The 27,505-nt window shown below is 43.1% G+C and overlaps 1 protein-coding gene across 1 annotated transcript in view; it reads left to right on the forward strand.

The window, feature by feature from the left end:
• UBR4 (ubiquitin protein ligase E3 component n-recognin 4) overlaps window positions 1–27,505 on the forward strand; it is a 3,959,899-nt gene that overhangs the window by 1,871,011 nt on the left and 2,061,383 nt on the right.

The raw sequence follows: 27,505 nt of genomic DNA on the forward strand, positions 1-27,505 counted from the left end.
GAGACCTAGTGTATATCCCATGATGCTCTACTTTGAATCCCCAGATCTAGTTTGCTGCTGCAACGAATCAACAGCTCGTCAGAGGAAGCTTGGGCCAGTGATTTAAAATTTTCAATATTAATAGAAGTTTTTTTCTATAGATTAGTATTAGATATCCTTAAATTACTACTTTATCATATAGTATTAGGTTTTTGCATATTAGTTTAACTCTAGTTAGAATTTTTTGAGAAGTATTTCTTTTCAGGACTTTAGGCCTCTTTTTTTCTTGAGCCTGACAGGGCTCTGTCAGCTATTGTGTGTGTGTGTGTGTGTGTGTGTGTGTGTGTGTGTGTGTGTGTGTGTGTGTGTGCTTCTCTTCTTCCTATATAATCCAAAACCTGCTCGACAAGAGTCATCCAGCCAGTCCCGGTGGACCAAATAGGATCCGGAACTTACTCAAGGTTCTTTTTAGTTCCAAAGTAAACAGGGGACTGGAGGCCCATACTATACCTCAGCAAACTCAACACCTTCGTCAAGAAGGAAAAGTTCTGGATGGTCACGCTGCAATCGATTCTCGTGTTCTTAGCAACGGGCGATTGGATGTGCTCTATAGATCTCAAGGATGCTTACTACCACATTAAAATGGACAGATCTTCCAGAGATCACCTGCATTTCTGGCTGGGGGCCAGTCATTACCAATTCAGAGCCCTGCCCTTTGATCTCACCACAGCCCCCAGGGTGTTCACCAAATGTATGGCAGTGGTCACGGCTTGCCTGAGACGGTTGGGATTCCGGGTGTTTCCATATCTGGACGACTGGCTCCTCACCGCCACCTCCAGGCATCGACTAATCCAAGCAAGAGACTACACCATAAACCTTTGTTCCCAGTTGGGCATAACCCTAAACTTCAAAAAATCTGCGTTATCGCCCTTGCAGCATATTACATTTATAGGGGCAGAACTGGACACTGTCAATGCAAGGATCAGGTTTCCCCAATCAAGAATCCGTAGCTCTAAAAAAATCAATTATCCAGTCTGTTGATCCGGAACAAAGCTCCTGCATCCCAGATACTGCAGCTTTTAGGCACAATGGCAGCCACACTGATAGCAGTTCCGTTAGGCCGCATACACATGCGAATACTCCAGTGGCTACTCTGCGCAATGGTCTTACCAACGACTGCCCATGTCACACGAGATCCGGTTAACGAATCTTTGCAAGAAGGATCTCAATTGGTGGTTGAACATCGACCAATGATCGGACGTCCCCTTGTTCTTCCCCAACCCACAGCCACAGTGACCATGGATGCTTCCCTGATAGGGTGGGCGGGGGTGCTATTTCAGGGAAAGACTGTCCAAGGCACTTGGTCAGTCATGGAAACACATTTGCATATAAATGTCCTAGAGCTGAGAGCGGTGTTCCTGGCATTGCAACACTTTCACGACTCTCTCCCTCCTGTTACAGTTGCTATCCAGACGGACAACATGTTGGTGGACTGGTACATCAGCAAGCAAGGGGGAACCAGATTGTATCCCTTATGCCGGGAGGCCCTAAGAATTTGGCAATGGGCTGTATCCACCAGACACTTTCTGATAGCAATGCACATCCTGGGGTCATTCAGCGTGATAGCGGACAAGCTAAGCAGGGCCATGCTGTTGCCTCATGAGTGGTCTCTCAAACAGGTGGCGGAAAAGATTTTCCACAGATGGGGCCAGCCTTGCTGCAACCTATTTTCATCTCTGATGAATGCCAAATGCGGCAGCTACTTTGCCCTTTATCCCCCACCAGGGAACAAACTGAGGGACGCAGTCGTACACTATTGGCCTCCGGGCCTCCTATATGCCTTTCCGCCAATATCCCTAATTTCCAAATTCATGCAGAAAGCCAAAAGTCTGGGAAGGACTGTGATTTTGATAGCCCCGTCTTGGCCTCGACAGATTTAGTTCCCCTTCCTGCGGAAGTATCAAGTGGAAGAACCATGGATTCTGGACCCAGTGCCGGATCTTCTGACTCATTCGTTGGGAGTTCTTCATCCCTCCCCCACTTCCCTAAAACTGACAGCTTGGCTGCTCCAATTCCCACATTAGCCAGGTCTCAAGATTTGTCCTCTGCGGTCCAGCATATTATAGTTTCCTCTCATAAACTCTCTACCAGGAAGCTATACAATAGCAAATGGAAACAATTTGTTCACTGGGCTTCTCAACATGACGTTCACCCTTATGTAGCACCTATTCATACCATCTTAGAGTTCTTGTCTTCCTTATTCCATGATGGCACGGCAGCTGCCACCGTTAGAGTTCAATTGGCTATTTTCAATTTCCATGTAGGGAAAAAAAAAAAACACATTATTACTATTTCTTTTTCCTTGCATGATCAATTTATTTTTTTTCTCTCCATACTCTAATTTTCAATGTTTAAAATTGCTAATGTAATTCCAATATTAATCTTTATTGCGTATAATGTTTTGTCTGGAGTTTTTCTCCCCGGGCCTCTACTGAAAATGGACATGTATCCAGTTAGACTAGCCCGGTCAACAAATGTAAAATAAAATAAATAAATAAATAACTGGTCTAACATCATGTCACATAGACTATGTAAAACATTCTTAAAAGGAACCCACCATCTCAGACCACCTATCAGGCATCCTGTCTCTCCCTGGAATTTGAATCTGGTTTTTATCCCAATTGATGCTTGGCCCCTTCGAACCTGCTTCATCTTGTCATTTAAAGTTTTTGTCTTGGAAAACTATATTCCTGGTAGCCATTACATCTGCTGGTAGACATTACATCTGCACGTAGGGTCTCCGAACTTCAAGCCTTGTCCTCCAAGCCCCCATATTTGATTTTTCACCCTGATAGTCTCCCTCAGGACTAATCCTACCTTTCTTACCAAGGTCTCTTCAGAAACTAACTTAAATCAGTCCATTGAGCTTCCAACCTTCTTCAGACACCATACCAACAGACTGGAATACATGTTAAACAAGCTTGATGTACACAGACAACTGAGGTTCTATCTGAATAGAACGAAGAATTTCAGACAATCTGATCAACTCTTCGTCTCTTACGCAGAGAATAAGAAAGGTTTCGCATTATCAAAAGTCACATTGGCTAAGTGGCTCTCTGACTGCATCAAATACATTTATGCCTCCACTGATCAAACATTAGAAACTAACGTCAAAGCCCACTGTACACGAGCTGTTTCTACGTCATAAGCTCATGCAGCTCGCTTGCCCTTAGATACCATCTGTGCAGCTGCCACGTGGTCAAAACCTCACACGTTTATCACTCATTACAAAGTGGATAGGACCTCCAGGGACAGGGCTACCTTTGGTTCCACTGTGCTCAGGAATGTTCTCCCGTGATCCACCCAGGATCAGGGTGCTTGGGACGCTACCCACGTGTAAGAACAAAACGGCGAAGTAGAACAACTTCACATAAAGAAGTTATGTCCTTACCATAACGTTCCATGTGAGTTGTTCATCTCGCCTTTTTGTTCTTACATTCCCGCCCACCTTCCCCCTCCAGGCGAGCAAGATGGTTGCCTTGGTGGAGTGGTCAAGTTTGTCAGTCTGTATTAAACATTCTGTTTTTTTCCTTCTACAATCTTATAGCTACCTACATAGCTAGACACTACAGTTTTATTTCTTCCTGTAGGCTGTCTTGGTTGCAGCATACTAGATCTGGGGATTCACAGTAGAGCATCATGGGATATACACTAGGTCTCAAGCTTCTCTGGGAGTCTGAGCTTGAAAAGTGGCTGATTCGGAGCAGAAGGATTGGCTCTGACCCACGTGTAAGAACAAAAAGGTGAGATGAACAACTCACATGGAACGTTATGGTAAGGACATAACTTATTTTTTTCGCCACCTGAGCTACAGCTGCCTCAGACCACCTCCCTTGGCCACTGGGCAGAGAAGCTGCAGGACACCCCTGGTCAGGGTACTTGCTCTTTGGAGTCCTCCTCAGAGACCCCCCACTGAGGAGCCTCCTCAAAAGAGGACGTGCAGGAGGAAACTCATGGGCTCACCCGTAATGGAAGACATGGATTACGATGATGGTGAAAGGGTCCTCATGGTCACCTCTTGATGATGTCTCCTTTGGAGACATCCTGGAAATGCTAAAACAGAAAGGTGACTGGAAACCCTCCTTCGTCTGAGTCCGTGTTCTTGCAGGCTTTCCGTGCCTGGCCATCTACCTCTTGAGTGACCCCACCTGCCGAAGAGCTTGTCCAGCTCGTTGTGTAGCGGGCTTGGAAGAACCCTTATTCCATTGAGGCAATCCCTCGCAGACTTGACAAAATTCTTTCCCCTCCCGAGGAGAACCTACATTGGTCCAGAGGGTTACCAGTTGACACTATGGTGGTGGTGGCAGCCACAAAAAAGGACTTGGCTGAGGAGAGTGTCACTGTCCACCTGCCCAACAGAGTCCCAGGTGGTGGACAGATTTGGGAAATGTGTTTTTGCATCAGAGGCCTTGGCCATACAGTCCCTAAACAATTTGGCACATTTTACGAGGCTCCAGAGGGACTTTATCTCCAAACTGTCTGGGACACGCTCAGGCAGGTGTCTGACGAGGTCAGGGACAAAGTGGCCTCACTGCTCGCAACCCTGGAATTGATCTCCAACTCGTCCATGAGGTTGCTATCCCGTGCGACCGAAGGGGCGGCTAGAGCAGCAGGTTCAGGCATTGTCATGCGGCGTCATGCCTAGATGCGCATTTGTGACCTCGTGAATCCCATCAAGTCTTCCTTTTTGAATGCTCCCATTGAAGCATCGTCCCTTTTTGGCTCCAAGGTGAATGTTACGCTAGCCAGGTGCGAGCAAGACAGCAAGACCCTGTCTGTCATAGGCCTGTGATTTTTCCAGTCCTCTATGTTCCTTCTCCAGGAATCAGAGGAGTGGGAAAATGTGGCACAAAAAATCTCAGGGTCCTTTCCGTGCCACACGTGGTGAAGATACCCCCAAGGGCAGAGAGGGTAACAATTCCGGAAGATGCCCCAACAGAGGCAAAGGGGGTTCTGTTAACCAAGGCTCCAGGGACTCCTCCTCTGGACAGCCTTACCAGTGCTCCTGAGGAGAGCAGCCTGATTGTTTACCTCTGGAAGCAGTCAGGGGTCGTTTTTCTCTGCAACAAGCTGCCTGGCAATCTATTACCACCAATCATTGGGTGCAGAGTATAATCACCAGAGGTTACACTATCCCTCTTTCTTGTCAACCAAATCTTCCAAAAAAGCTTCTCGATGTTCCACCCAGTCAAAGGGAAGAAGCAGCTTCAGAGAAAATAAAGCCGTCTCAAAAGAGTCATCCAGTCAGTTCTACCAGACCAATGCGGATCTGGATAATACTCCAGATTCTTTTTGGTACCAAAAAAGACAGGGGACTGGAGACCCATTTTGGATCTCAGCAGCTTGAACAAGTCTGTCACCTAAAACAAATTTCGGATGGTCGGTTCAGTCCATTCTCCCTTTTTTAAGGGAAGGTGATTGGATGTGCTCAATAGATCTCCGGGATGCATATTACCACATCAAAATGGACAAATGCTCCAGGAGTCTGCTTTGCTTCCAGCTAGGGGCCAAGTCACTATACATTTCCGGCCTTGCCGTTTGGTCTGTCTACAGCCCTCAGAGTGTTCATCACGTACATGGCAGTAGTCACAGTTCCTTTGAGATTACAGGGATTCCGGGTGTTTCCATATTTGGATGACTGGCTCCTCACTGCACCCACCGAGCGTCTTCTGGTAACTGCACTGCATTATACACTCTCTGGCAAACATTTTGGGAATAACAGTACATTGGGAGAAGTCTAACCTTACTCCTTCCCAACAAATAGAATTCATTGGAGTAGTTTTCACTACCTGGTCCTGTTTAATGGCACTCCCAATCCACAGACTCCAGTGATTGAGGCTCCAGCTCCTGGTGATACTCTGTCAAACAAAAGTTTTGGCAAGGGAGGTTCTTCAGGTCCTAGGATCCATGGCAGCTTCAATTCTGATAGTGCCCCTGGCGAAGCTACACATGCAAGTCCTGCAATGGCTCCTTCTTTCTCAGTGGTTCCCGTGCTATCATCCCCTTGGTTATCAGATTCACATAACCAACTCCTGCAAGCAGAACCTTCTTTGGTGAATGAGGCCAGATGCAGAAATTTGGAGTCGCCCATTCCAATCTCCTCAACGCAAGGCCATTTTGACCACGGATGCTTCCCTGATCGGGGGAGGGGGGGGGCATTTCCAGGGAAAGACAGTCCCAGTCCAAGGTGCATGGTCCACCTTCAAGGCCAGCCTACATATCAACGTTTTAGAACTGAGAGTGGTGCCATTAGTGTTGCAGGCTTTTCATCCGGTTCTCCCTTCTAGAACAGTTACATTTCAGTCAGACAACATGTCAGTGGTCTGGTATATCAACAAGCAAGGAGGAACCAAGTCCTACCCCCTGTGTTGAAAGACCATGAGAATTTGGCAGTGGGAGATGGCTTTCAACCGCTTTCTAATAGCAATGCATATCTCTGGGAGCTCCAAAGTAATTGTGGACAAACTGAGCAGATGCATTCTCCTGCCTCACTAGTGGTCCCTCAACCCCGAGGTGGCGACAGAAATATTCAGCCACTGGGGCCAGCCTTGCTACAATCTTTTCGCCTCCCCATTGAACAGGTGCAGCTGCTATTTTGCCCTGTTTACCCCAGAGGGGGAGTCTCCAAGGGAGGCTCTGATCCACAATTGGCCCTCAGGACTTTTTTACACTTATCCTGCCATTCCCCAATTCCTAAGGAAAGCTCATCAGTTGAGATGCAAGGTGATCCTCATAGCCTCTTTCTGGTCTAAGTTCTTTGATGATGGAGCTTCTGTGTCTACCATACGAGTACACTTGGCGGCGATTTCTAATTTCCACAATGGTCTAGTTGGCACCCCTCTCATCTCCTTGTGTCTATGTAAAGCTTTCCTCAAGGGAGCTTCTCACATCAGGCCTCGGTTTAGACAGCCTGTGGAACCATGGAACCTTATTTTAGTCCTTCAGTCCTTGACTCAACCCCACTTTGAGCCTGCAGCGAAATGCGACCTAAAGTTCTTGTCCCGGAAAGCCTTGTTTTTGGTAACTATCACGTCAGCCAGGCGAGTTTCAGAGCTGCAGGCATTGTTCATAGGGTCATAGATTAGTACTAGGCTAATTGCCCTTGCGAGCCATTTTAAGCCTAGCCAGTTATCCCTTGTGAGACTCAAACCCTGCACCTTGTGTTTGTAAGACAAACACCTTCACCATTAGGCCACCCTCCTAACCCTATCGGGTCTTCCATAAAGACAGATTATCACTCCGGATGAACCCGTCCTTCCTGCCCGAAGTTGTTACTGATTTTTCCATTAACCAGACCATTGACCTACCAGTGTTCTTTCCAAATTTTTCCAATAAAGGAAAGTCCTGCCTGCATTCCTTAGATGCGCAGAGGCAGTTGAGATTCTACCTAGACAGGACCAAACCTATGCGTAAATCTGACCAGCTTTTCATTTCCTTTTCTGGGCCTAGAATGGGAAGTCCTGTTTCCAAGGTTATGTTATCTAAATGGCTAAGGGACTGCATACGTTTTTATTTTGTCACAAAAGAACCTATGCCTAAGGTTAAAGCCCATTCCACAAGATTTATGGCAACATCTGTAGCCTTCCATTGCAGAGCTTCCATGGATGACATTTGCGCAGCACCTCATACCTTTATCTGTCATTGCAAAATGGATTTGGTCTCCAGAGGGAGAGCTGCCTTTGGCTCAATGATACTCAGGAACATTCTTCCGTAAGGACTGCCCATGGACCTCAAGATAGCTTGGGATTCTGTCCCATCAGTGATGATTGGAAAGAAGATTAACAACATCAGATAAAGAAGTTATGTCTTACCATAATGTTCCATCTGTGTTGTTGATTATCTTTCATTCTTCACATCCCACCTTCCTTCCCCCACTAAAGGCTACTGGGGGATGTTTGGGTCCAAGTGGTGTCCTAGAGTATTTGCACAGAAGTGTCCTTGGCTTTACTTCTCTATATCTAGCAAACTCTATCTGAGGTAACAGGGAGAAGGGCATTCTGGGTAGAAGCTTAGCTCGAGAGTTTTTGGCTGGCGCAAGCTTGGTAAAAGGCCGACTGTTCCGAGGGCTCTGAACCGAACCTAGTGATGAATGAAAAAGATCAACAACACATATGGAATGTTATGTTAAGACATAGCATCTTTTTTTTATTAGGAAGTCTGTTAAAGTGGTATATCTGTAGCTTTATTCTTAATTTAGTAAGCTTGTATCTTTCTATTTTTAGATCACAACACAGCACCAAGCCTGCCCTCTTGAAAGTTTGACATCTTAATGGTGAAAAATCAAACTGGGTATTTCACTCTAGTCTTCCTTGATCTCTCAGCAACACTTTCCGTCATGCATTGTGACATGTTGTTCAGCCCACTGCACATGTATTCTTTTAGTTGCACACTTGAGTGTTGGGTAGGGCACTAAACTCGAATATTGCTCCTTTAGTTTTCAAAGTGGACATGCTAACTTCAAGAGATGCCATAAAGAGTAGGTATTCACCTTTACTACATTCTTCAGGAGTTTTTAATTTTACTGCTTTTGAAGACTGGTGGCTGCCCATTTGTGGATTGCAGATTACATTAAACTCAAAGCACTATCTTCTGAGGTGATGTAATGCACAAGACTGTGTCCATCTTCAGCCCCTCCTCCATATCCTCTTTCCTTATTTGTGAGTAGGCTGAAGTCTGTGCCTTTTGTGCTTTATATAGGTGTTTTATATATATATATATATATATATATATGTATGTATATATATATATATATATATATATATATATATATATATATATAAATATATATTTATTAATATAGGTGCATTGACAGCACATAGCAATTAAGTTTGATAAATCCTAGAAGCAATCATTGAGTGGCGCTTAATCTTTGACTATGTGAAGCATTTATATATTTGTCGGTGGGTATTACCCAGCCAGACTTTCCCGGTAAGCATGTTCAACAGAGGCCTGGGGAGAAAAGCTCCATTTGCTTACATTGCATTATACTAAATTCTAGTTGTACACAGAGTAATTACTTCTGTATACATTTATACACAAATAGTTATATTTATACATTCTAAGATTTTACAGAGGTGAAAGTTTACTTGTTTATTTTGAATTTGTTACCGGGTTAGTCTGTCTGAGCTTTTGTCTCATTTTCAGCCGAGACGCAGGGAGAAAAGCTCCTCAGGGGAATGCAATTTTAAAAACAAAGTATTAACAATCAACAGAAGTATATGAGACTTGTTACAATATAATTTAAACTGCTTTGAGCATACTAAATTAATAGTCAGGAAAAGATTTTGAAACCAGGTATATATCCCTTAAAATTGAGTAATACCTGGTTGGTTTTTTTAGGTATTTTGCTATGGTGAAGGGACTTTATTCCTAAGGGGAGTTGGTTCCAGGATGTAGCTAGGTTATAGTTATAGAGAGGACATCTTGTTTTAATTTTGGGTTTGTAGATGTTTAATAATTCTTGGTCTGAGCTGCGTATAGTCCTAGCTTAAGTTACTAAAGAGAGACCGTGTGCATCTTAGTGGATTGTGCATGCAACAGTTATGTATAAAAATTGTTTTGTCATTTCAGTGAGAGGTAGAGTAGTCTGTTTATGGATAGTATTGTACGGTGAACACAGTGTCTTTGTGATGAGCATGTGCAGGACCAGGATTGGCTAATATGTTGTTTAAGCAGTGGTTTAAAGCTATTGAGTTTGTCAGAATTTTATTTTCTCTGGTAGTATGGGGATACTGTTCCAGAGTTTAGCAATATATTTGGGAGTAGAGTGAGTCTTCCTGCAGCATTTAACTTTGTAAATAATAAGAAAGTGTTACTAGAGCAGAGGTCCCTTGCTGAACAGTAGGGCAGTAGTAAGCTTTGTAATGCAGGCCATTTTTCTGGATGATGAATAAGTTTGTGTGCTGTAGTTAGCCGAGGTTGTTAGGTAGTTGTGTAATTCAAGCCAGTTTAATTGCTTTAAGCTCTGACAATGGTGGGTCCTATGAGGCAGATTATTGGGAAATATAGCTATTTTATTGTAGCAGAAGACAAGTTTCTTTGAGTATTGTTTGTTAGGATAAGATTGGCATATAAGAACGTTGGCAATAAGAAGGTGGTGGCTAGAGTTTTTCTTGCTGTATCTGTAAGGAATCCATTGATCTTGTAAAAGAGATTAGTTTTTGGTGTTTAGATTTAATGATGTGCAGTGTATTTTGTGTGCCATCCGAAACAACCCCTCCACTATTGTATTTAAAAAGTTTTACTGCCTGTTCAACCCTTCTGTTATTGTACTGAGATGTCCACATCTTTCTTGAATTTTTTCCTGTTTCAAGCTGTAGGTCTGTACTGCTCTTTGATCATGCTGTGAAATTTTAACTGCCTCTTTAGCCCTCGTTGTATTAATACCAAATTCATGTGCAGCTTTCTTAATACTTTAAATGGATTCTGTATCAAACTCGAACTGTGCACTAGTTTAGGAGTAGGCTGCATTGCATATTTTTTCCTGTTGGTTGCAGTTATTTCTGCATCAGTGTTAGTACATCTTTACCTCACCTAGTATGTCTCCTCTGTGTATGGTTTATCTCCCTAAAGTAGCTTATCTGCCTGCTGATTTAATTGCTTCAGTATTGCATTTCTGTCTTCAATTTAGACTGGAAAATAGGGAAGTTCAGTCTACCTTTATCTCTTATGTTCACAGCTTCATTGCATTTGGTATTCTGAAACAGCTGCTGATGCTAACACAACAGCCAGCTACTACTGGACCAACATTACATGAAGTGAGAGAGGTATAATTCTCTATATAACTTGGACTCTACCCATTCACCTGCATGTATGGTTGATAAGCAGCACATAAGCTCAACTCATACGTGCCTCCACAAGATTACACTATACAAACGTGCTGTAATTATAAAAAATAAAATGTCACTGTCCAGTTCTCAGATTCATACCTTTAAGAGCCTTGTCAGCAGTCCCAGTAACAGACCTTCAACATATTCTCCTAACTTCAAGTTCAGCTCCAGGCTGCACACTGCGAACTTTCCACTTCCAGTAATTCTTAGATCAGGTGAAAATGTTTTGGTTACTGGTGACTAATCAGACACACTAATGCTGCACTCATTGATCTTGAAAAAGGCAAGGTGAGAGCTGCCCTTCCAGTGCCAGGATTCTATAGCCTTTTAAATAGGAAAGTGACTTTGACCTGGTTATGGTTAATGTAGCTGGGAATGATTTGAAGTTCTCAACCTGTGAAGACATGCAGAGAGACATTTTGGAGATTGCTACGCATGTGTCAAATGCAGGTAACATCGTAGACCTGTGTGGAATCCTACACATACCCAGAAAAGTGCAGAGGTACAGAGAGAGAATTTTTTTCCACAGTTGGCCAAGTTCCAGTGTTGTCATAAGGGGAACTGGTATGTGCCAGTTTCAGAAGAAATAACGTGTAATTGACGGTCCAAATTGTTATGGGTGTTCTCAACCTTTCATTCTATGGCTTCTCAAACTAGCCATAGCACTTGTTTTACCCATAGTACATTTCTTTAGGTAAACCGTACCTTTTGATGGAGTGGTGCAGCAGAAGCGTTGTTGCCTCACAGCAAGAGGTTCTCTGGTTTGATTCTTGGCCTGGGTTCCTTCTGTGTGGAGTCTGCATGTCCTCACTGCGGTCAAGTGGGTTTCCTCTGGGTGCTTCGGTTTCCTCCCACGTTACAAAGACATGTGTCTGGAGCATTTCTCCCCGGGCCTACGCTGAAAATTGGCATTGTTCCAAGTTGGACTTTCCTGGTTAACAAATGTTAAAATAGTTTTCATTAAATTCCAACCTGTACTACTTTGATCTGCTTGGCTTCTTCTGGCAGTAAATTGTCTGATCTTGAGACTGTGCTGCAATTTGAGCAGGTCCTTGTCCGTGTTGTTAGAGTTGTTTTCTTCATAAAAAGCAGCCCCCACTCTTTTCCAGGTTTCGGCACCTGTCACGCATTCAAACTTGTTGAAAACTTTGCTGAAGTGTCAGTATTTGTTAGATGCCCAGTTATCACTTGCCAGGGTCCCTGTGGCCTACAAATAGATCTTGATGAAACTGAGTATCCAAAACAAGGTAAATAATCAGTTTATCGCCTGACATATGTCACCATACATAACCACAGAAGATTTTTAAATGTGCTTACTGAACTACCCATAAATGAATATGCCTTTTTGATTGGTTATTTCAACTATCTATTAACTAGAGCACCTTCATCAAAAAGTTGGGTATACTAAAGAATCCTGGGCATTAGTACATGCCAACTCCCTTGTGCAAATAACTGGCCCTGTAGGGGGTCTAAATCTTGTAGACCTCATCCTTAGTAGCACCACAGCTGCTTGCACTAGTACAAGTAGTAGACTCATCTCTGGTTAGATCTGATCACAATTCGGTAACCATCTTTCTGGGTATTTAGCCCTTCCCTAATGAATATTTCTGCAGTTGAGGACTTAAGACAGACCTATTAAAACTATAATGAGCTGTCAAAGTTAGACTGCAAAATTTCATGTCCCAGTGTAGTCTCAGCTGTCACTTAAATCCACTGAGGTTTACTCTCATGGAACAGATAACATAAACTAAGCATTATCAATCAGAAACAGATGTATTGGAAATGTAAAATTATACTGACTTGGAGAGCCGGCTTAATTAAATCATATAAAAAAAGATGTTTAATAAATTGGAATCTGCCCGCATTAAATACAGGTGTCCTCCTTGTGTGGTAATTTTAATTTTCTGCTGATTTCTTTTGACAGAATGAAACACCATATTATCTGAAGCAGTTAAAAGTGGTTATAAATCTTCCTTTAAACAGCAGTTCTCTGGATAAATTCTTAATAGTGCTTATACAGGTTTCATTTCTCCAAGTCTCTTGGGTTTCGTATACCATGATGGAAATGGACCCCATTCCTTATTCAAAATATAATTGAAGTTCATGAAATTAGTATTGTTTCAATCTTTGCAACTGCAATGTGTCCAGAATTGACTTCTCCTGCAGTTAGTATGGAGTTGGCTGTGTCAGTAGCTTATCTGAGAAACACTGTAAATTCTTTAAGACCCATTGCTGGTAGTACTGGAACTGTATCCTTCCTCCACATTGCCCTCATTTCTGCCCTGCAAATCCGGATATTTTATGACTTTGTCTCTCCCTGTCCGTAAGACATTGTCATCACTGGGTGTAGCACTTTTATTGATCAGTGCTTCTTTTGTCTTCTTTTCATGGACTACTGTATCTAGTTTTCTCACATCTGTTTTTTGAACTGGTGGTAAAGAAGTTGGTGAGAAAAATTTGACCACCTCCAGTTGTGCTTTCAGCTCCTCATCTGATGAACTATACAGTTTTACATGATCCATAAAAAAATAAGCCTCTGCACTGTTGTGTGGGAACTAAATTGTAACCATAACCTAATCTGTTAAGTAGATAGTTTAATGGGGCCAAGACAAAAGAGCACCATTGACAGAGTCCTTCTGGAATATCCCCCTTTTAATTTTTATTCCTCAGATAGTAATTTGTCCATTATCATGGCTTAGTTGCTAAGTGGTTTGCCACTCTTTCATGGTCATTGTATGTAACTGATAAATGTATGGTGTATCTTCTACATCTGTAAGCACTCCTTTTATCTATGAATGTGGGATGCTGTCAGATGCTTTTTTGTAATCTGTCCATGCCATACTTAGATGCTTCCCCCATTTTACACACTCCATTTTGACTTTAACAACAAATGATTCTTTGTTCCATATGACTTTCTTTTGTTACCCTTTTGTTGTATTGCCATCATTTTGTTTTCTTCTAAATAAACTGTGTCAGCTTCATTTCAAATACATAGTTTATAGATTGTCAGAAGACAAGTTTTGGTCTATAGTTTTTAGGATAGCTTGTTCTCTGTTAAGGAAGAGTATAATTTTTCCTGTTAATTGGGTTAGTGTCTGGTTGGAGTGTGCTTGTAAGTAGTTCTTACATTTGTACAAGTGTGGTGATACTTTTAGGTCAGAAGTTAGGGACTGCATCTTGGCTTGGGGTTTTCCAGTTAGGATCTGTTCTTACTTTTGTTTCAGTTTCTCTGACCATTACTTCATCCCATTTAATGTCCTGTACAGTTGAACTTCTGTTTGTTTTACTACTTTTATCCATTCATCATCTTAATGTGCCACAGGGTCTTCATAGATATTTCTCCAAAATGTGACTATTTCCTACTTTTTTGATGGTGGTTTTATTCCTTTTGCCTTGTTTTCCACTTCTTTGTAAAACTGTTTTTGGTCATTAGTGAATTGCTTATTTTGTACTTTTTCTTTATATTTATCTATATATGTTATACGTTTTTTTGCCTGTGCTGTTATCTTTAGTTTATTGTTTGCATTAGTGTTTGAGATCCTGGTCTGTTAAAATACTGTGCATTGCTTTTATCACATCTAATTATTTTTGTTGACCCTTTTCCCTCTTCTAAACGTGCCACTTGTCTTAATTGCTTATAGTTTTCTCTATTCGAAACTACCATGATGGCATTTGATTTCTTCCGTCCTTTCCCTTCTCGCCCAGTATTTTTGTTGTAAGACTGCTATTAATGTAGCAACACAATGTTTGTTTGTGTCTTTCGGCTTTTCCCCGTTAGGGGTCGCCACAGCGGAACTCTGGTCCGCTAATGATTGGCAGTAGAGTTTTATGTGCTGGCTTGCCGGGCCTAGCGCACAACCTTCAACGACGGAATGACCATTCACGCATGTCACCACACAGAAGACGCTCTAACTGAGAATCGAACTGGCAATGTCTGTGAGGCGACAACGCTACCGCAGCACCACCACCGCAGTATACATGTCCTACTTACTTCTATATCAGATGAGTTTCAGTTAATAGTCTTGACTGAAGTGTTTGCTTTAACAGACTTCTAACATTTTGGATCTTATAGGTTCATAGGTAGGTACTAGGCTATCTGCCCAAGGGCGTACGTAAACCTAGCCAACAAGGTTCCCTGGCTTACAACACCCAAGAAAGTTATTTTCCTGTGCCACTGTCGAGTAGAGAGACAGAAGTGATCCCTGGGGTGCACTTTCTATTTCCCATCCACTCGTCAAGATTTTTCTTGAAGAGTGCTAATGAAGAACTTTGCTTGACATTGATGGGTAGACTGTTCCAGAGTATGGGAAGTCTCTTGGACAGGAATCTATCCCTCCAGCATGTCCTGTTTATTGTGATGACAAGGTTTAGGTCCCTAGAGCATGTAGCTCGGAGGGATATGGATTTCTTTAGGTGAAGCATGTCCAACATGGGTTTCACATAGCTTTTGTTAGGCAGAGATCACCTAAGAGTAGGTGATATGCTACGGAGTAAAGCTGGAGTTTTTTGAAGCGGTCAGTGTAGGGCATTTGTTTGAGGCCAGTAATCCTCTTTGTGAGGTAGTTATGTGGCCTTTCCAGCTGCTGCAGATGTTCTGTGAGGTAGATTCCAAAAGGGGCGTTGTAGTCTATAATGGGGTCTGAGTGTCGAGTAGAGGGGAACAATGACCTCTTTTTTCTTGGTTGAGAACCCTTTTATGATGAGGTGTGCCAAGTAGAAGGTCTTCCTGACTACTGTGGCGATGTGACTATCAAAGGAGAGACTACTGTCCACCTGGGTCCCAAGGTCTCTTACCACACATTTGGTGTTAAGTAGATTATTGCCTATGTGGTAGTTCATGGGTACAGAGTTTTTACCAAAGGGGATGACACTGCACTTTCTGGCATTGAGCTTGAGGTCATGGCTCTGACACCAGGCATCTGTCTCAGTGAGGCCCTTCTGTAGGATGCCCACATCATTTGGGGACTTGACTATGGCTCCTAGTTTGCAGTCATCTGCGAACTTAGTTAGCCAGAGGCCTTCTGTGTTAGCCTGTACTTCAGAGAAGTAGATAGCAAACAGGAGAGGTCCCAGGATGGAACCCTGTGGTACTCCACTTGTCACTGCTTTGAGGTCAGATTTGGAGTCTGCAACTTTTACAGTGTGTGTTCTGTCAGTCAGCCAGTTGGCAACCCATCTTGTGACGTAGGGATTTATACCTAGTTTAGTGAGTTTAGCTATAATTCCAGAATGGGGGATGGTGTCGAAACCCTTGGCAAGGTCAAGATAGGCTGTGAGAACCACCTTATCTTCATCTATGGCTTTGGTGATTGCCTCAAAGAAGTCGATCAGGTTCAGGAGGCATGATCTGCCTTTCACAAACCTGAACTGGGTGGGATCCAGAGTTTGGAGGTTACCAATGTCTTTGAGTTCCATGATGATATGTTCCATGGCCTTGCAGACTAGACTCGTCAGGCTAATAGGTCGATAGTTCCCGGGATCAGTGGTGGCTCCCCCCTTGTGGAGTGGGATAACTGTTGCTGTGTGCCATTCAGTGGGCACAAAGCCTGATGCAAGGGTATTATTGAACATGGTGCTTAAGTGGGGAGCCAGTTTGTTCTGAAGTTCGTGTAAAACGCAGCCTGGGATGTTGTCTGGTCCCATGTATGCTGTGTTTTTGGCTTTAGAGAGTGCAGCTTTTACCTGTGTAGTTGTGATGACAGGGACTCTGCATTCTTCCTGTATAGATATGGGCCCTTTAGGGGGTGAGAGGAAGGTAAAGTTAGCACTGTACCTATCTGCCAGGATGTTAGCAATATCAGTTGGTTCTGTAATTTTCGTGCCTTTGTGCTGCAACTCAGAGCAGATCTGGGTGTTGCCATCAAGATTCTTGACATAGCTATAGAAGGCTTTGTGGTTGTCCTTGGAATTAGTGGCGATTTTGTTTTCGTAACTAGCTTTGGAGGATCTTATAAGGGATCTCCGCTTCTTACTGAGGTTGACCAGGGAGCTCCTCCACTCCTGGGATTTTACTCTCTTTTGCAATAGTTTCTTTCTTCTGTTGTACAGCTTGTTTATGGCAGGGGGCCACCAGATTGTCTTCCTTTTTAGAGGATATCGTCTTGATTCTGTTTGGGATAAGCACGATCCTTGCACTCGTGTAAGTGCTTATAGAGTGCATTTGTGTAGGATTCAGCAGTTGTAACTGTATTGTCCATTTGCATGGGTGTCATGATGTTCACCACTTCTGTCTTAAGAAGCATGAAATTGGCTTTGGAGAAATTTTTTACTGTGGTTTCCTTAGTGGGGGGTGGGGGTGGGGGCGGGATGTGGATATCAAGAGTGATTAGTTTATGGTCAGATCGGACCAATGAGGAGTTGACTTCAGGTGTGGAACACCGGTCACTCATTTTGGTAATGACTAGGTCTAGGATATTGTTGCCCCTGGTGGGGGGTGTGGATAAGTTGATCTAGGGCATTGGAGTTTATGAATTCCAGACAGCGTTGAGCTAAGGAGTTGGTACACAAGTAGTTTTCCCAGTTAATGGTGGGGTAGTTGAAGTCGCCCATTATTAGGGTGTTTGGTTGAACCCTAATATTTTCCAGTACATCAAGAAAGGAGGAGTGGGAATCCTGGGGCATGGTGGGGGGATCTGTAGCAAGCTACATTTTGGATTGCAGTTTTGCCCAGAGTTAGTTGCACTTGGATAACCTCAGATGCATTATGCTGAGCAACTAACCTGGAGGTGTGGATATCCTAAATGAATATGGGCACACCTCCGCCTTTGGTGTTTCGGTCCAGGTTGCATGGCCGAAACGTGTGGTATGAGTTATAGCTTGGTAGTGCAGGGGTGCTCTCTGGAGCCTTGAGCCAGGTCTCAGTCACTGCACAGATATCGATGTTCTCTGTTTTAAGGAGTGCCTCGAGTGAGTGCATTTTGAGATTTAGACTTCTAGCATTGAGTAGCATTACCCTCAGTTTTTGCTTGTCTGTTCCTGTTATGGTGGTGAATTTGTTATTTGAACCCTGCCTAAAAAGGCACTATAGGGGCAGCAACAGCCTTAGCCAGAATCCGGAATCCCAGGGGCGACAGGTGCAGACCATCTGTGGCAAAGCATCGTGGTCTGTCGACCATGTCATCCCAAGCAGACAGATACTGGATCCCCTTAGAATGACACCAGAAACTTAGCCAATTGTTGAAGTCGGTCATTTTGTCCTTGTACTACGGTATCATTTTGGGTGATGGCAGAATGCTACTCAGGGCTAGGGTCATACCTGCCTGGGCTACAAGATCGGAGAGCTCTTCCATGTCTCTCCATGTAGTCCAGGGAGGTATGTCTCAGGTCATTCACACCATTACTGACTTTCTGTTGTCTTTTTCTTTCATTCATCTTGATATGTCTGACCATCTCTATTAAATCCAGTAACTCTTCCCTTAAATCTTTCTCTTTTAAACTGAGAGCCATTCGTTACTTTGTTTCCTGTGGGCATTCTACAGAAAGTTCCAGAACATTTTCCTGTGACATTCTCTTCAGCTGCGCCCTGTGTTATCCATTGCTTTTTCATTTGGGAACTCACTTGGCCTATCACTCCACAACATTGACTACGTCAGAGTTGCCACTGGTTTCTACTCCTTACCTTGCTTTGCAACTCCAACTGAGCTAATGCACTGGCTTCCCACTGAAGGCACCAGAGTGTCTTCACGTGGCAACTGATCAGATGCTTCATATCCCCTGTTAATGTTGGGGACTCCTTGTTCCATCATACTGTGGTGTTAGCAGGGTTGGATTTTCTGCACTAAATCCTTCACCTTGTAGGTAATCCAGAACTTCAGTTTCTATTTCTTTAAATTTTCTATTACTAATCCTCTTTTCTACCCCTCCCTCCCGTGTTTTCTTATTTTTTTTGTATTGTAAAATTTTCCATATCCGAATACCTTTGCCTGTATTTCCCTTCAAAAGTTTTTGCTGCTTTTTGTATGGACTAGATATCCTCCCATATCACTGGTAGAGTATTCTTTACTATAGGAATTCTCCTGTCCAGGGCAGCCCAATATTTGGCCAGTGTACCAAGGCATTATGAGCTTTTATGCACTGAATGTCTTTCACATGCTCTCCACATAGGACTTTGGGCGCAAAATTGATATACGGACACAGTTACTCAGAATGTTTTTTGCCATCCAGACGTCGTTATCTCGTGCCCCAGAGTTATTCACAAAATGCCTACATCCTGTGATTGCTTTCTGCATGCTCAAAGGCATTCAGATTTTTCCTTTTCCTATACAACCTGTTGCTTCATGCACCTTCTCCCCGTCACTTGTCAAGGATCTGGAGTTCACCATTTCTCTTCTTCAGAGTCTGGGATTTACTGTTATCTTCCGAAAGTCTGTCCTGACTTCCTCTCAGGATTATTTGCGTCAGGGTTGCAGGAGTCAGACAGTGCCAATGTTGGCATCTCTTCCACCTAAAATGTTGGTCACTGATGACAGCCTTCTTTCAGTCTTCTCTTCTGACTGCCATTCCAGAGTTTCTTCAGGCCCTGGGATTCATGGGCTCTTCCATTCCAATACTTCCTATGCCAGACTGCATATTCAAACGCTTCATTGGTACCACAAGTTGGTTTGGCTTCAGCATTCCCACCCTCTGGATTTCAGTGTACCTCTCCTTCCTCATCTAAAGAAGGAATATTAGTGGTGGATTCAAAACTTTGCTTTTAGCCTTCAGTCCCCTCTAAAGAACCATTTATCAATGCCTCAGACAGGGTGGGGTTTCATGTGGTCACCTAAAAGTTCAGGGTCTCTACCCCCCCCCCCTGCAAATCAGAAGTCACACTGTGTCAACATCAAAGAAATGAGAGCTCTGATTCTGGCCCTTCAAACTTTTTACCCCATGTTCTTTCCAGGCCCTTTGAAAGTGTACACGGACATTACAATGATGTGGTATGTCAACAGGCAAGAAGGCACAAACATCTTACCGCCTTTGCAGGGATGGCTTTTCAGGCTCAAGAGGTCTCTTGCAGTTATCAGTTAACTATTCAGGCAGTTTACTTTACTTCAGAGAACAGTCTAGTGGCTGACTGAGCAGGTCCAAAACACTAACTCATGAATGGATGCTTCACAAAAAGGTGTTTCTGAATGTTGTCCGTTGGTGGAGTATTCCTCGGGTAGATCTTTTGGCCTCTCTTCTAAACAGGCAGCTCTCCATTTTCTGTTCAAGTTTCATGTCAACTAGCCTAGAAGACTGATGCCCTTTCTTTTACTTGTAAGGGGATGTTTCTTTATGCTTTCATTCCTCTTCCTCTACTTTCAAGAGTACTGCAGAAGATTCAGGTGGACTCCCCCAAAATATTGCCAGTGACTCCCTTTTGGCCAACACAGCACTGGTTCCTTTTCAGTGCATCTGGCCTGGGGCAGTCACCCATGTTGCCTCACCGGCTGGACCTCTTCACATAGGACCAGGGGTCTCTCATCCATCCTTGTGCACACTCTTCAACTGACACTGTAGTTGATAGGGTTTTGATCCTGTTCAGGCACCTTTTTTTTTTTTTTTTTTTAAGGATGTGTTCAGGGTTTTACAGGAGGCAAGGAAAACCGCCAACAAGAAAATCTTTTGTCCAAATGAAAAAAAAAATTCTGTTTTGTACCATGATCGTAACCAGGACCCCTTTTCAGTGGGGGTCATTTTGGTCTTCTTATTTGTGTGAGCTACTCCTGTCTGGCTTGGCCTATTCTTCTGTGAAGGCCCATAACTCAGCCATTTCTGCTTGCCTACCCTTGAATCCTGCCTTGGTTTCTCATTTTGAGGTCAAACAATGTCTTGAAGGCATCCTGCATTTTAGTCCACTAAGGAAACCTATTCCTCTTCCTTGGGACCTTAATTTTGTTTTGGAAAAATTGACTTGGGTTCCTTTTGAGCTTGCATATTCTGCTTCTTTGCAACATTGTACCTGGAAAACTGTTTTGTTGTTGTTTTACTTCTATTCAGTGGGTTTCTGAGCACCCAGGCCCTTATGGCCATTCCTCATTTTTTTTTTCACAGGGACAGGGTGTCCCTTCATACTAATTCTCCTCTTATGCCAAAGGTAGAAAGTGAGTTGTCCTTGAATCCATCAGTACAGCTCCCTTCTTTTTTCCCTTCTTTTCAGTCTGGTGGTGAAAGGATCTTGCATACCTTGGATTTGCACAGACAGTTCAGCTACTAGTTGGATAAAACTAAGGCCATTCACAAGTCTGTCCAGCTTTTTGTTACCTTTCATCTCAGGACTTTGAGTTTGGCTATTTCTAAGTAAACCTCCTCCTCCTGGATGCCTAAGGTCATTTCTTTGTTATTCTTTTCTTGACAAATCATTGTCTACTTCTGTTAGAGCCCATTACACTAGTGTGCTTTCTTCAAGGGGTTGGACACCAGTTCCATCCTTGAAGCTGCTATTTGGTCTTCACTGCATTTTTGTTTTTTATTTTAAGTTGGATATGGTTTCTAGGGCCAGAGCAGGTTTTGCTAGAACCATTTTATATGGTTTTGTTGAGGGCTGTTCACAACCTTCTACTTCCCATTCTGTTTCTTGAGCTTTTTATCCTCCTCATAATAAAGAATACTGAAACAGTGAAGTTCCACACTAAAGGAATATAGGGCATAAGTAACATGTTCTGTGCTGACTGCCTCAAGTCCCTATTCCTGTATTCTGTCTCCTACAGGCTGTTGAGGGGAGATCTATGTAGGGCATTGTCAGACCCCCACTCTGGACCTCCTGCATTATCTGCAAAACTAACAGCACCAGAATTACCCATTCTGAAGAATTAAGCCTAGTCTGTGATATAAATAGGACCTGCTGGAGAGACAGGTATGTTTCCCAGAGACTACCCCATGTCTGGAACAGGCTTCTCATCCATGTGAAGCAGAGTTCCTACCTAACCGAATTCAAGTTCAACTTGGATGAGTGGATGGGGAAAAGGAAATTCATCCCTGGTTTGGCACCTATGTCTTTAATGGACACTGGTGACCTGTAAATGGTTCTCCTCCTAGGCCCATGCTTACAGTTAACAAGGGTATCAGAACTTGTCAGAGATTTGAGATGCATGGCTAGGCTTAAATAGGCCCTTGTGATTTTTAGCCGTGTAAACATCTATGAACCTATATAGAAGGACCTAGTACAGTTGTGTAAAATCTTACCATAAAAGTAGATGCTCTTTTCACTTTTGGGGTATTCAGTCCCTCCCTCCAACCCTCTCTTGTTTGTTGTGTTTTTTGTTTTGGATTCCCTTCTGGCTGAAGGTCTCCCCTTTGTTTTCGCATTTTCTCCTTCTGGATGTGCATAGACTCCCTTGTCCTTTGGAGACTGTTCTCTGCTGGGGCAGTTCAGTTTTGGGTATCTGCTCCCATACATCATTGATATGCCCTACATCCTGTGCAGGAGCATACACGATAGTAAGGCTTTTGTATACTGTCCGAATGTGGGGCTGCACTGGATAGGTGATGCGTATAGTAAGTAATACTGCAACAGTGAAGAGAATGGCATCTATTATTATGATACGATTTTACACAAGTATAATTTTGGCTTTCTCCTTTGCATAAATATTGCACCATGTCAAATCTCTCTTGTTTTCCTATTTTCATATTTCTTTTTCTTTAGATGTCTGCTGCTTTACCTGTTTCTCCTTACTTTGGGGACTCATTGTTCCATCATGCTGTGTCATAAACTGTTTGACTTTCTACACTAAAGGCTTCATTTTGCAAGTGTTCCAAACTTCAGCTTGTATAACTTCTGCTTTACTAATCTTCTGTTCTACCCCTTTGTGATCTTATTTTTTTTGTATTGTGAAATTTTCCCTATCTGGGTGCCTATGCTTGTATTTCTCGGTTTACTATTAAAATTTCGAAACAAACTCTGTTGACTGTACTGTTGTCGAACACGGAAGTTCGAAAATGGTAATATTGATGACAAAAAAAAAACCTAGGAACAGGTTTTAACATGGGTCGAGATAGGGGAGATGTTTGTAATTCGGAATAATACTGAACACCTATCTCGACCCATGTTAAAACTGTTCCTAGGTTGTTTTTTTTTGTCATCGATATTACCGTTTTCGAACTTCCATGTTCGACAGTAGTACAGTTGACAGAGTTGGTTTCAATATTTTAATAGTAAACCGTATTTCTCTTCAAATATCTTTGGAGCTGCTTTTTTGTATTTAGTTTGGCTTTCTCCTTTGCATAAATACTGCACCATATCAGATCTCTCTTTTCCCATGTCCATGTTTCTTTTTTTATAACCTTTAAAAATCTCTAGGTTTTGTTTATATTGTCACATTTTTCAGTCACTTTTTTCCCCAACAGCCCAATGTTTCTTGGTCTGTATAATATTTTTCATGAATCTGCTGTATTAATGAACACAGATTTGATTTGAAGCTTTTCACAGTTTTTCTTGTGCAAGTATTTTTCTTTTCTGTAATTTTTCTCTCAATCTTTTTGAATATGTTCTGTCTGGACATTCTGAGCTTCTAGGCAGCGCAGTGGTTAGCATCATCGCCTCACAGCATGACGGCCTACAGTTTGATTCTCTGCTGGAATACCTTGTGTGTGGAATCTGTGTGTCCTCCCTACTTTCCCGTGGGTTTCCTTCGGGTGCTCTGGTTTCCTCCCACATTCCAAAGACATGCATCTGGAGCATTACTCCCTGGGCCTCCCCTGAAAATGGGCTCTGTTCCAGTCTGACTTTCTCTGTAAATGTATGATAAATAAATCTGGCATAATGCATGCATACAAATATTTCAGGGACGGGAGTTAATGTCCTTCTAGCTTGCCAGTATACCTAAACACTTTTTCCCATGTATTTAGGCTGTTCTTAGGAATATCCAGTAATAGTAAGAGTAACAGTACATTTCTTTCTTATCCTCAGTAATCCACTCTGTCTTCTGTATGGCTGTCTTTTTTTTTTTGTTGTTGTTGTTGAACACTGCTTCTTTCTACAGCAGTGGGCCATCCCCCCTGAGCTTGGCCTAACCTCATTGTAGAAATGTTTGTGATGTTCTTCGTGTTTCACTGTTGCAGTCAGTACATTTGGGTTATCCTGCTGGCAGGTTGCCCTCAGCCGGCCTGAATTCCAAAGTCTTGGGTCCTGGGTCGGCTGCTGTCTCCCCTTCCCTGACGTCAGGTCATCAGGGGTATAAAAGGAGCAGCCGTCACCATTTTCTTCAGTCTTTTTTGCCGTGCGGTGCCCGAAGCAGAAGCAGTTCGCAAGTGGCGGTCGGCCGACTCCTGAGATTTTCATGTTTGCGTTTCAGATCCAAAGTCTTCAATAAAGCTAAGTACCCTGTTGGGGAATCTTTTTTCTTGCTCCAGACCGGTCAGAAAAAGTTAATAATTGTATTTCTTGCAGAAAGCAAATACCTCATAAGGATTTTCATTCTTATTGTATTCCTTGCCTAGGGCCTGATCACAACGTTTCTGGTTGTCGGTTTTGTGCTAGATTTAACTGACGCACTATTAAGCATCGGTATGATTTTTCTTTAAACTTTTTTGGACGCTGGTTTAATTATCCTGAAATGTCGGATAGCCATCCGACTACCGGAGTTTACAAAAAAACGCAAAGAAAAAGAAAAACAACTGAGGCCCAAAACCGACAAAGCTTCTTCTAAGCCAGTCACCGGTTCTCAGTGAGGCACTTTCACAGCCCCCTGACGCCTGCTACTTTAGAGTTGCTGGCCGCTACCGACTCCCACATGGAGTGGCCAATGCCGCTGGATACTCAAGGTATTGGAGCCTCGGACGCTAATCCCTCAGATGGGTCCGGAGCCGCTGAGCAGGCACCAGCTTCTGAAGGTGTATTCAGACCTAACATCTTTACATTAAAATGACTTCAACATCAAAGGCAAAGACTAAAGCACCTTCTAAAGCAAGGAAACAAACTCAAGAGCCACGTGGACAGGCCTCTGTGCCCTAAAACAGATGCTCAAAATGGCCGAAGACTTGATTAACTTGATCAGGGGTTCCCATCCCCCTCCTGATAAGAGGCCTAGGCAAGACACTGACTATGAATCTTCAGATCAGGTTTCTATTTCTTCTGATTCCTCTTCTGATGAGGAATATTCTCTTCACCCCTATGAGGATTCTGATGCTGAAGAATCTATACCTTCAGAATCTCCTCCTGAGGACTATTCCTTTGGGGAAACCTTGCATACCATGAGGGAGCATTTCCACTGGGAGAGCCAGGATTTTTCAGAATCTAAAAAGAGACTCAGGGATTTTCTCTTACTACCTCAGCACAGGCCTCTAGCTATTCCACCTGTGTTAGACATTGTAGATTGTGTTTTCGGAGTCTAGTCTGACCCCTGACTCCTTACCCCCAACTCCTGTTAAGCCTGACAGATATTACATGGTTCCTGACTCTCACAAATTTATTTTTAAATTCCCTGCTGCTGACCCAGAAACTATTTCACAGGGTCCAAAGGGAGCTAAGGCATCCACTACAAAAAAGCCAACCCCCTCTGACAGGGATTCAAGGGCACTGGATAGATGGGGAAAAAAGGTTTACACATCTGCAACTTTGGCTATAAGGGCCTTAAACTGTCAATTTCACATGCTTAAGTATCAGCAACATGTCATGGGATTGCTTAAACAGAAAATGTTAAATTCGGAATGTGCAGAAAACAAGGAAATGCATGATTTATTGTATGCAGCAGAACAAGTTGGAAAGCATACTTTGCAATGTGGTTTTGATTCTTTGGAGGCCTCCTGCAGGGCCGCAGTTACGGGTTCTGTAATTAGGAGGCATGCTTGGTTAAAGGAACAAAATCTGCCTGATCATGTTAAAGTTAAATTACTAGATGCACCTTTGCAGCGTGATACTTTGTTTGGTGTTAAGGCAGAAGAGGTGTTAAAGAAAATGGAGGACAAAGCTAAATCTATGCAAACAGTCACAGATTTTTTACAAGTACAGCCACCCAGGTTTAGTAGACACCGGCCTACAAAAAATTAGTCCTTTCCTGTGTCAGATAGACCTCAAAGGGTAGAACCAGACGCCCCAGGGGTAGATCCCAAGCGCAAGGTTCTTATAGGCCAAAACAATGGAGTGCTTCTATCTCCAAAGCTGGAGAAGATAGATCACAAACATACAGAAAACCATCCCAGTGACTTCCCCCTGCCTACACCAAGTACTTATCTTCTGGCAGCACCCTTAGGGGGAAAATTAGCACTTTTTGCTCAAAATTGGCACATCATAATCCAGGACAAGTGGATTCTAAACATAGTGTCACAAGGATACAAGTTCCATTTCCATACTATGCCAAAAGCAAACGGATGGCCAGATCTGCCAAAAAATCAATGGGCAGAGGCGCAAAAACAAGTCTCATCCCTCATGGACATGGGGGCCATTCAACAAGTACCAGAACAAGAGCAGGGACAAGGATTTTACTCAAGACTGTTCCTAGTACCCAGAAAGGACAAGACCTGGAGGCCAATACTGGGCCTGTCTATTCTATAAACTTTCCTGGATATTCCAGAATTCAAAATGTTGACTTTGCAGCAGCTTCTGCCCATGTTGGGCAAGAATGCTTGGCTTTTGACTTTAGACCTAAAAGAGGCATATCTGCATGTTCCATTCAGCAATCATGCAGACAATACCCAAGATTCAAGGCTGATTCAATGCATTACCAATGCTCTGCACTGTCCTTTGGCTTATCTACTTCGCTCAGGGTCTTTACAAAGTGCCTGGCACCAGTAATTGCATTCTGCAGACAAAGAGGAATACAAATATATCCTTACTTGGACGACTATCTCATTCAAGCAGAGAACAAGGACATTCTTCTTCAACATCTGGCGTTTGTGAAAAGACTTCTATCATGCCTAGGGTGCACAGTCAACAAAAAGAAATCAAAACTAGTACCCTCACAAGAGATAATATTCCTAGGTGCAAGCTTAAATACAACTGCCCAGATGGCTCATCTCATGCCAGACAAACAAAAGCAACTGACTACCTATTTCAAAATGCTGGCAACAAAGGCCCAGTTATCTGCAAGAAAAATTCTGCAGGCTTTGGACTTCATGGCATCCTGCATCCTACTAATTCCAAATGCAAGACTGCATATGAGGAAACTTCAGTGGTATCTAAAAAGTGTTTGGACTCAACATTGCCACAGCCTGGAAACGGTCATTGCTCTCATTCCCTGCCTGCAACTGGAGTTTCGATGGTGGGCAAAGGCTTGTCACCAGAACAAGGGACAGCCATTCATATTACCTCCAGCCAGGCAGACTCTAACGACGGATGCATCAGATTATGCCTGGGGATCCCACATGGCAGGAAGAGGCATTCAGAGCACATGGTCCTCAAACCAAATGCATCTATATATCAATCGGAAAGAGATGTTAGCTGTTCAAAATGCCCTGACAGCCTTCAAGGACCTACATCATCCGGGACAACTACTGATAAAGACAGACAACACCACGGTCATGTGGTCTATAAACAATCAGGGGGGCACACACTCTTACCCACTTTGCAGTCTAGCCATGACCTTGTGGGACACAGCTTTGACTTGCCAAGTACATCTGCAGGCACAATTCATGCCAGGAAAAGAAAATATTCTGGCAGACGAACTAAGCAGAAACCTCATTGATCCCCACGAGTGGAAGCTGGATCCACAAGTCTTCAGCATGATAACAAGGAAATG

This window comes from Protopterus annectens, chromosome 1.part1 (genome assembly GCF_019279795.1).
Source record: "Protopterus annectens isolate FY-2018-M chromosome 1.part1, PAN1.0, whole genome shotgun sequence".
Lineage (NCBI taxonomy): Eukaryota > Metazoa > Chordata > Ceratodontiformes > Protopteridae > Protopterus > Protopterus annectens.